Source organism: Nothoprocta perdicaria, unplaced genomic scaffold (assembly GCF_003342845.1).
Source record: "Nothoprocta perdicaria isolate Ctin4 unplaced genomic scaffold, notPer1 scaffold_173, whole genome shotgun sequence".
Lineage (NCBI taxonomy): Eukaryota > Metazoa > Chordata > Aves > Tinamiformes > Tinamidae > Nothoprocta > Nothoprocta perdicaria.
The window spans coordinates 724,274-732,164 of record NW_020454905.1 but is presented as its reverse complement, the minus strand read 5'-3'; the positions used below and the strand labels follow the sequence as shown (position 1 = coordinate 732,164).

General features: G+C 38.9%; 1 non-coding gene across 1 annotated transcript; it reads right to left on the bottom strand.

Annotated features, from left to right (window-relative positions):
• Positions 1-4,214: 4,214 nt before the first annotated feature.
• On the bottom strand, positions 4,215-4,296 carry TRNAS-GCU. Its single transcript has one exon. It is a non-coding gene; the product is annotated as a tRNA-Ser (tRNA).
• Positions 4,297-7,891: the final 3,595 nt, after the last annotated feature.

Below are 7,891 nucleotides of genomic sequence, written 5' to 3'. Positions count from 1 at the left end.
TCCTTCTCCTTCTCCTTCTCCTTCTCCTTCTCCTTTTTCTGTCTCTTAAAACCTCCCTCTTCTTTTTTTATTACGGTTGTTCTACTCCCAATAGAATTCTTGATTAAATTTTATGCTATTGTTGCCACACATTAATATGTCACTGCCAAGTGTTCCGTTGAAAATTAAAATCTGACAAAATTTTCTTTAGGAGTTTTGGCAGGAGGGAAAGAGAGTGGGTGAWCTTAGAAAACCATTGACCCAGTGGGAGTGTGCAGCAACCTGGCAAATCAGGATCTTCATCCCAGACGGGGAATCTGAAGCTGTCTCCCATGTCCTGAGCATGTTCCTGATCTGTTGGGCTGCTGAGTATCCTGGAAACAGCCCCTTCATTGGTTCCTTGTTTTTCCTTTTTCTGCAGAATATTTGGAAAGGTCAGATTGAACCTGAGTTCCCAAATCTGTGAAGTTGTTGGTTTTTTTGGGGAAGTGATTTGTGCTTATATGAATTAGGATTCACATTTTCTGACCAGGTCTACATAGAACATAACTGATCATGTTTTTTGGTAAATCTCGTTTGCCAAAAATTAACTGTGGAGGTGCTTTGTTTATCAGCTGGAACTCTGGGTGCGTAGCACACAGGCGCAGTTGCTAGCCTCTTAACACTGGAAATACTCTCTTTAAAGCAGACCTTTGCTTTCAAGCCACGTTATATTTACATGTAATTCATAATATYGGTTCTGTTCTTGTTTCTGCCTCTCCTTAGGTATTGAATTCTCACTGTTTCTCATTATCACTCCTTCTTTCTTGTCCAAAGTTTTTCTTTTTTTTTTCTAACAAATCTTTTTTTTTCCTTTTTTTTCCCCTTCAGCCAACACCCTTCTCTTTTTTTTCAAGCTCAACAGATTAATTCTTCACCCTGGACAGGTGACTGCAGTACAGGAGACTGGGAAAATGAATGCTTCTCATTTTCCCTTTTGTCTGTTTGCCAACCACTGTCTTTGGTCAGAGACTTTTTGTCTCAGTCTTTTGTTTGTTGTGTGAAATGACAAATTTTGTACGTGCTTATATATATATGTGTGTATATATATGTATGTAAATGTGTGTATGTGCATGTAAACACACAGGTACATATCCATATATATATGTGAATTTAAATATCTCCCTCGGTAATCCTCAGTTAATAGTCTGCTGAGTTAATAGTTTGCAGTATTTGTTTTTTCTGGAGAGTGGAATGAACACTTTGAACTTGTTTTGCTTTCACTGGAGTTACTAGAAGGGATGCACAGGAATTTGGCTGGCCTTCAAACCCCGTCCTTGAGCCTTCTAATTACTGTCACTGTGTCACCGCTCGCTTGCTCGCTCGTGGGGTGCTGCCTTCCTGCAGAGCAGGTGCCATGTRGTTTAGCCAAGTTTCACCAGTATTGCTGGGGAGAGCTTTAAAGGAAGAGCACAAAAAGTGATGAGCTTGTAGGGACTCATGAATATGGTACACATACCATCACAGGATGGTTGAGGTTGGAAGGGAGAGATCCTCTAGTCCAACCCTCCTGCTCAAGCAGGGACACCTACAGCACGTGGCACAGGGGCGCATCCAGGTAGGTGCCCCAGTGTTAGACCTGTGGTTCCTCGAGTTGAGCCATTTTTTTTTATAACTGGAATCATGAGCATATTCATTTGCAAAGATCCTTGCAGCCATGAGTGGGAGGATGTCAGTGGGGAAGCCCCACAAACTTTTGTCCTTTTTGAACTAATCTTGCATCAAAGCCCAAAGCGCTTGCATTACATTGCTGCCTAACTTGGTGACAAGTGGAAATGCAAGACCAGGATGATATCTGGCTTCTAGGAAATGGTYGGGATTGCATGGCCAGTTTTAAGGAGGTAGATTACTTCCTCTACTTTTACAGTGGAGAAGAATATCACTCACATCCAAATTCTTTCAAAACTCAGCTTCTCAAATGCTTCCTACTATTAATGTTTTTTCCTAACTAAAGTACCCTACAAACTGAAATGGTGTGTTTTTTAGAACTGAACTTGGGTAGGAGCATCGAGCAAGAGAGAAAGTTTAGAAATACAAAGGCCAATAAATACAAAAAAAAAAAGGCATGTGCGTCAGAGTTCCTGAACCATTAAAAAAACTTACAGTGCACAAACAAAGCCAGCTGCAATACAGCTTATGAAGACTCTCACTGAAACATATAATTAGAGGTTACACAAGGGCAGGTAACATTTTAGAAACAGGTAAGACATCTGACCCAACATGCCTGCTTGCTAAAATGGAACAGCCTTGGGCTCCACTGAAATCATCACAGAGCAGCTCCCCACTTCTTGATTAAATGACTTTCTCTCAACTCGGTGCAAGTTTGAATTTTAAGAAAAAGAAATATTTTCACAGCCCTCAAACTTCTGGTTTACTTCATGTGCAAAAGACCCCACATCACTCAAAAGCATTAAAAAAAAAAAAAAAAAAGCAAAATCAATTCTCATACTTGATCGAGAAAAATCCATACCCCCAGTAGGCCTTTCTTAGTTGACATACTCATTAGTATTCTGTTCTTTCAGCAACAGCACTTGCCCCTGTACAGCTGACAAAATTTAGCTGCATGCTCCTTCTTTATGCTTTTCAGCAGCTGTTGTAGAGACTTCAGAATCAGAGGCGTCTGAAATCTCCTGCCAACACTTTGCAGCCCTGTCTTTTTTTTTTTTTTTTTCCCCCCTTCTATCAGGCTAATAGTTGAATCCTGCACTTTGCATCCCTTTAATGGCTCTGAGGTCTCAGAGTGTTGTGTACCAATTTGAATTTATCATTTCAATGCCATCTCTAAGCTAATGTGCACATTTGTCCAGGTCACCTACAGAATTCCTGATTAACTTCACCTGATTGAAATGTACAGCGTGCTTCTGCCTTATTTCTCCGTTGCTGTTGTTGTTGTTGTTAGTTTTTCTTGGGAACTCACTTGTGAACTCACCAGACCAGTTTCCTTTGCTGATGATACCTGTTTTTGCCCATGAAGCAAAATGGTGAATTCTGCCAGCACTGGAGGATGGGAGAAGAAGGCTGCTGCTTCTGATGAAGGCAGTTTGGGAAACTGGCTGCCTCCTCCCTGCTGGAAGAGAGGATTGTGCCAGTGACATCCCCATGACAGGGCACGATAGCAGTGAGCTGGCACTGGTAGCAGGAGCTCCCTTCTCTGACTCCTTCCCATCTCCTTAATCACATACRTTTAAAGCTTACACATGAAAATATATTGAGAAAGATGAAAGACCTATATAAATACCTCAGAGACTATGGGGAAGGGAGCATGCCAGGGAGAAATTCTGCTTGTTTTTATTTTTTAAATACCTACAGTAATAATAGAAGTTGCAAGTGTACAAGAGCAAGACTCTCAGGATAAGATTTCACAGGATGCCTGCCCTGACCAACACAAATCTGCCGTGCTTTTTCACTGCACATCTTTTTGCTGGATCCATGAGTTAAGCCATCTGCAAGTACTGAAAGCAAAGGAAGGGACAAAGGAAGGAGGAGAGAGGCCTCACCCTGYTTGACTGGCAGCAAGCTATCTGCTCTGTGAAATACCACTCCTGATTCCTGAGCTCTGGGATGGAGCATGAAGTCGTGTACAGGAGTGTCCACCTTTCTCGCAGTGACGAACCTTGCCTTAAGCGAAACCTGGCCACTCCATCCATGAAACCTGGTCGTGTTACCACCTGCATGTCACCTCTCAAGCTGTGTCAGGACAGCTATTTCTGAACTCGTGAATAAATGGGCCAAAGAATTGATCAGATTGGAAAATAATCCACAGGAAAAAAAAAAAWATGTATGTTCAACTTTAATCAATACTGAGTCAAAAGTGAGTTTACTGTAGTCACCTTTGTTACTCCAGCAAAACAGTATTTTCATCTTCTGGACTCTTTCTGAGTGACTTTTATTATGTTTTTTTTTTTCCAGAAAAGGGAAGGTTTTTTTTCCAGAGTTGAGGCTAYGCCTGCTGTTCAGTAATTGCAAAGGATAAATTTTTACAGCATAACTGTGGTTGAGAAGAGACTACTGGAGGTCATCATGTCCAGACCCCCTGCACAAGCAGGGTCACCTACAGCRCATTGCAGAGGATAACTTCCAGGCAGGTTTTTATATATTCTCCCCAGAGTAGGAGACTCCACAACCTCTCTGGAAGTGAGACCTCTTTCTGGAGRGGTTCTCCCAACGCTCTGTCACCCTCACAACCACCACACTGCCGACGAGGATGGGATTCGAACCCATGCGTGCAGAGCACAATGGATTAGCAGTCCATCGCCTTAACCACTCGGCCACCTCGTCTGCCGAAGTTCATCTGCACTGGCTATTTAGAAGTAGTCTTTTTCTGGGGGGGCTTGCCCCATCATCTCATGGTCTCAGTCCCAAAGGAGGGCCTTATGTAGTCTGGGAGAGAGGYCCACAAATTTGTCTCTGATAGGAATGATCCAGGTGCTCTTTGATGTAAACAASAGGAAATTTTTTGTAGGAAACTGTAGGAAATAATCTCTGAGCAACAGCAAGGACTGGGAATTTGGAGCCAAGTGCTTATATGAAAAGCAATGCAGGATACTGTCACTTGCACAGGAGYTAGAATCTCGCATTTTGCATTTTCTGGGCTTACTCTGGTTTGAATGAGAGCATTTGTGGTTTTTTTAAGCACTGCTGATGGGTATATTTCAAAAGACAACAGTGTATGTCAGAGCAATTCTACCTTTTGTATCAAAACATGATGGTGTTTGACATGTTACAGTGACTTAGTACTAAAATTTGGAATTCATATCCATGTTTTTCATATCAACATCTTTCACATCAACACAGATTATATAGTGTGAGAGAAGCAAGATTGTCCTAGTAGATGGATTCACAGAAATGACAGTCTTTCTAGATGTGTTTATTCTCTTCTCTCTGATGTAAATGCAATGTTCTTGTTTTATGCACTTTATACTGTTCTAATGGAAGATGATCACATCTTCTTAAAACTATACTAATTCTAAAATGGGAAAATTTTACAACAGTTTTGCTAAACATGCYGATTAACTCCTAGGATAAAGCCAGTTTTAGATGATGTCAAGCACGTTCCACACAGTATGCTGTTAGCTTAYAGAATACACTACCATGAACACTAATAGTGCTAACTAATTTTAAACATTTTTTWAAAAAATTGTTTTTGGCACTTTACCATGCCTTTGTTTTTGACCAAACTTGAGATCTATATTCCATGAAACACGAAAAGGATCCTTTGGYTTTTCTTATTATGAGCTGTTTGTTAGATGAAAAACTAATCTTTATTTATTTAATTAATCAAGTGACTGGTTGACTATTACATCTAATATTATATGATAGATATTAGCAAATATAGGAGAGGATCACACTGCAGATTTCTGGACATCAAAGCAGCCTGAGAAAATTTATTTTCCAATGTTTAATTTGTGGAATTTTTCAGATAGGAGCAGAATATCAGAATTTATAGGCTCACATATCAGCAAATGCACCTTCTGCATGCACACAGATAGGATTCGTGGTATTCTTATGAATCTGATGTTTCTGTTTTGCATCAGTTTTACTGTATATTTTTAACTCAGAGGGCTCAGATTTACACATATATACTATGCAGAGCATGGACTTGTGTTTAAGTCTGTGACATCACAAAAAAAAATCTATGCTGAGCAGAACTGCTGATATATATAAGGAGAAATGGAAATTTGACTTATGGGAAATTTGACTTATGTTTGTTGAACCTTTCTAATCATACAAAGGCTGAAGAGTTATCTGATATGCTGAAGTCTTGTGTTTTTGTTATTACTCTTGTTTGAAACAGATATCTTCTGTTCCAGTAAGCTGTATATTACACTGACTGATCCAACTCAGTTACTTTGAAATGAGTATGTAATTATCCACACCCCTACTAAGAGTGGGATGAGTCTTTGACAGCTTTTTTTAAAGCCATGTAACAATACCTAATTATTTCTCCACCAATCTACTGTAGTCTAAATTTAGGAATTGCTTCTCAAGCCAGCTGTTCTCTGTAAAATTTAGAAATGGAGCTGATCTAGTGCTTCATGAATGCTGTAAAGATTTCTTAAATGTTGACATTTGCACTGTTAGAAGCTCAAATATAATCCCCAAACAGTCCATAGTGGCTCAGAAATAGGAATAATAAAGCATTTGTAACTCTGAATGGCAAGAATATAAGGCTGAATGTGTGATTTATCACAGAAGGAGAGTTGGAGTTCTTTTTTTTTTTTTTTTTTTTTTGGAAATTTGACTCTCAAACCATGCATAGACGGCTTAGAAACAAGATTCTGAGTCATTGTTCTGAAAAGCTATAATCAGTCACTGGAGATGATTATCCTTTAAAGAAACTAGTCTTTCTCATTTAAATATTACAGGACTGTTGTGAAATGATTTCTTATTCAGACATGGTTTACAGAGGATTGCTTTTCCTKTTCAGTATGAACATATATGTCACATAGAACATACAGAATCGAGCTACTGCCAAGTGTATCTGCCAAAGACAAAAACTTCTGCAACATTTAATATGTTAAAGAAATATGCAAGATCTGATGATTTGATTCTCTGGAGACTCAGTATCACATACTGCTATAATGCAAAATCACAAAGCAAGGGTTTCCAACTTAGTTTGCTCAGGTACTGCCATTGTAGCATAAAGAAGGAATTGTGTGAAGGAGGAGAGCCAGCTATTCAGGATAAACTGTGTACCAGTTGCAACTCCTTACCCCAATTTTTGTGACTAAGAAGGTCATGAAACTACACTTAAGATTCTCGGATCTCAAATCTACTTTTTATAATGTAAACTGGAAAAGCCTGAGACTTCTGCAGAAGGTGCTGTAGGTCAGCAGGCTTCTAAATAGCTATACTTTTCTAAAAAAGGTTAAAAACTCCCATAGTCTTTGAAGGAGGGAGCATAGGGTTAGTGGGGGCACACTTTACACCACGGACAGGTTTTCCCATCAAGCGCAAATTCTCAACTAGGAAAATCTAGCACGATTCTGACCCATTACAGATATATGCGAGGGTGAGAATGGGGAGGATTTCTACATTTGCCTTACAATGATGTTGCTATAGAGCATTGTTGTGAGTTGCATTTATTTTATCTATGTTTTTATTTTTAATTAGGCCAGTTCTACAGCAGTATAAACACTTGCTCAGGCTGTTTTGTTGCCTGGTATTTGCAAGCTTGGATTTGTTCTTATGCGGTGAAATTAAAAGGAAAAATGCAAGTATTTGTAGGCTTCTTTTCAAAAGACTTTCATATAATAACGAGGTATTTGTCCTCCTTACTACAGCAATGCTAACAGAAAATTGAGTAAACTAAACAGATTATTGAATTTCTTTCTCTTCTTCTAAATCTGTTTCCTAGTTCTATTTCACTTTTAGTCATAAAAATGTTGCAAAGAACCCGTTTTGCTTTAGTGCATAGTTTCAAATGAATGTGCATCATCATGTATTTCACAGTGATTTTTCTTTTTCTGTGTGTATTAAGGAGGGTACTAAGCCAAGAAAAAGCATCATCACTGACAAGGTATTTCTAATATAATAGTGTTAGTGAAGGTATGTTGAAATAAATGGAATCTATACAACAAAAATGCTTGATATATTGGGGTCACCAATCTTGTCCCTGCCCCGTATCACTACAATAATATTGGAAATGTGGGCTTTACAGACAACAAGGTCATGAAAGATTTACACCTATACTGCAAAGAACTCTGGATGATAATTGTTGATAATCCATAGGTAAATAAAGATCTTTTGAGTGGATGTGTAATGTGGTCATGATCCATTTTTTTTTTTTTGTGTACTCACAGTATATCCTATAATAATAGTACATAATGCTGTAAGACATGCTAATCCCCTGTTAGGCCATATCGAGTCATTC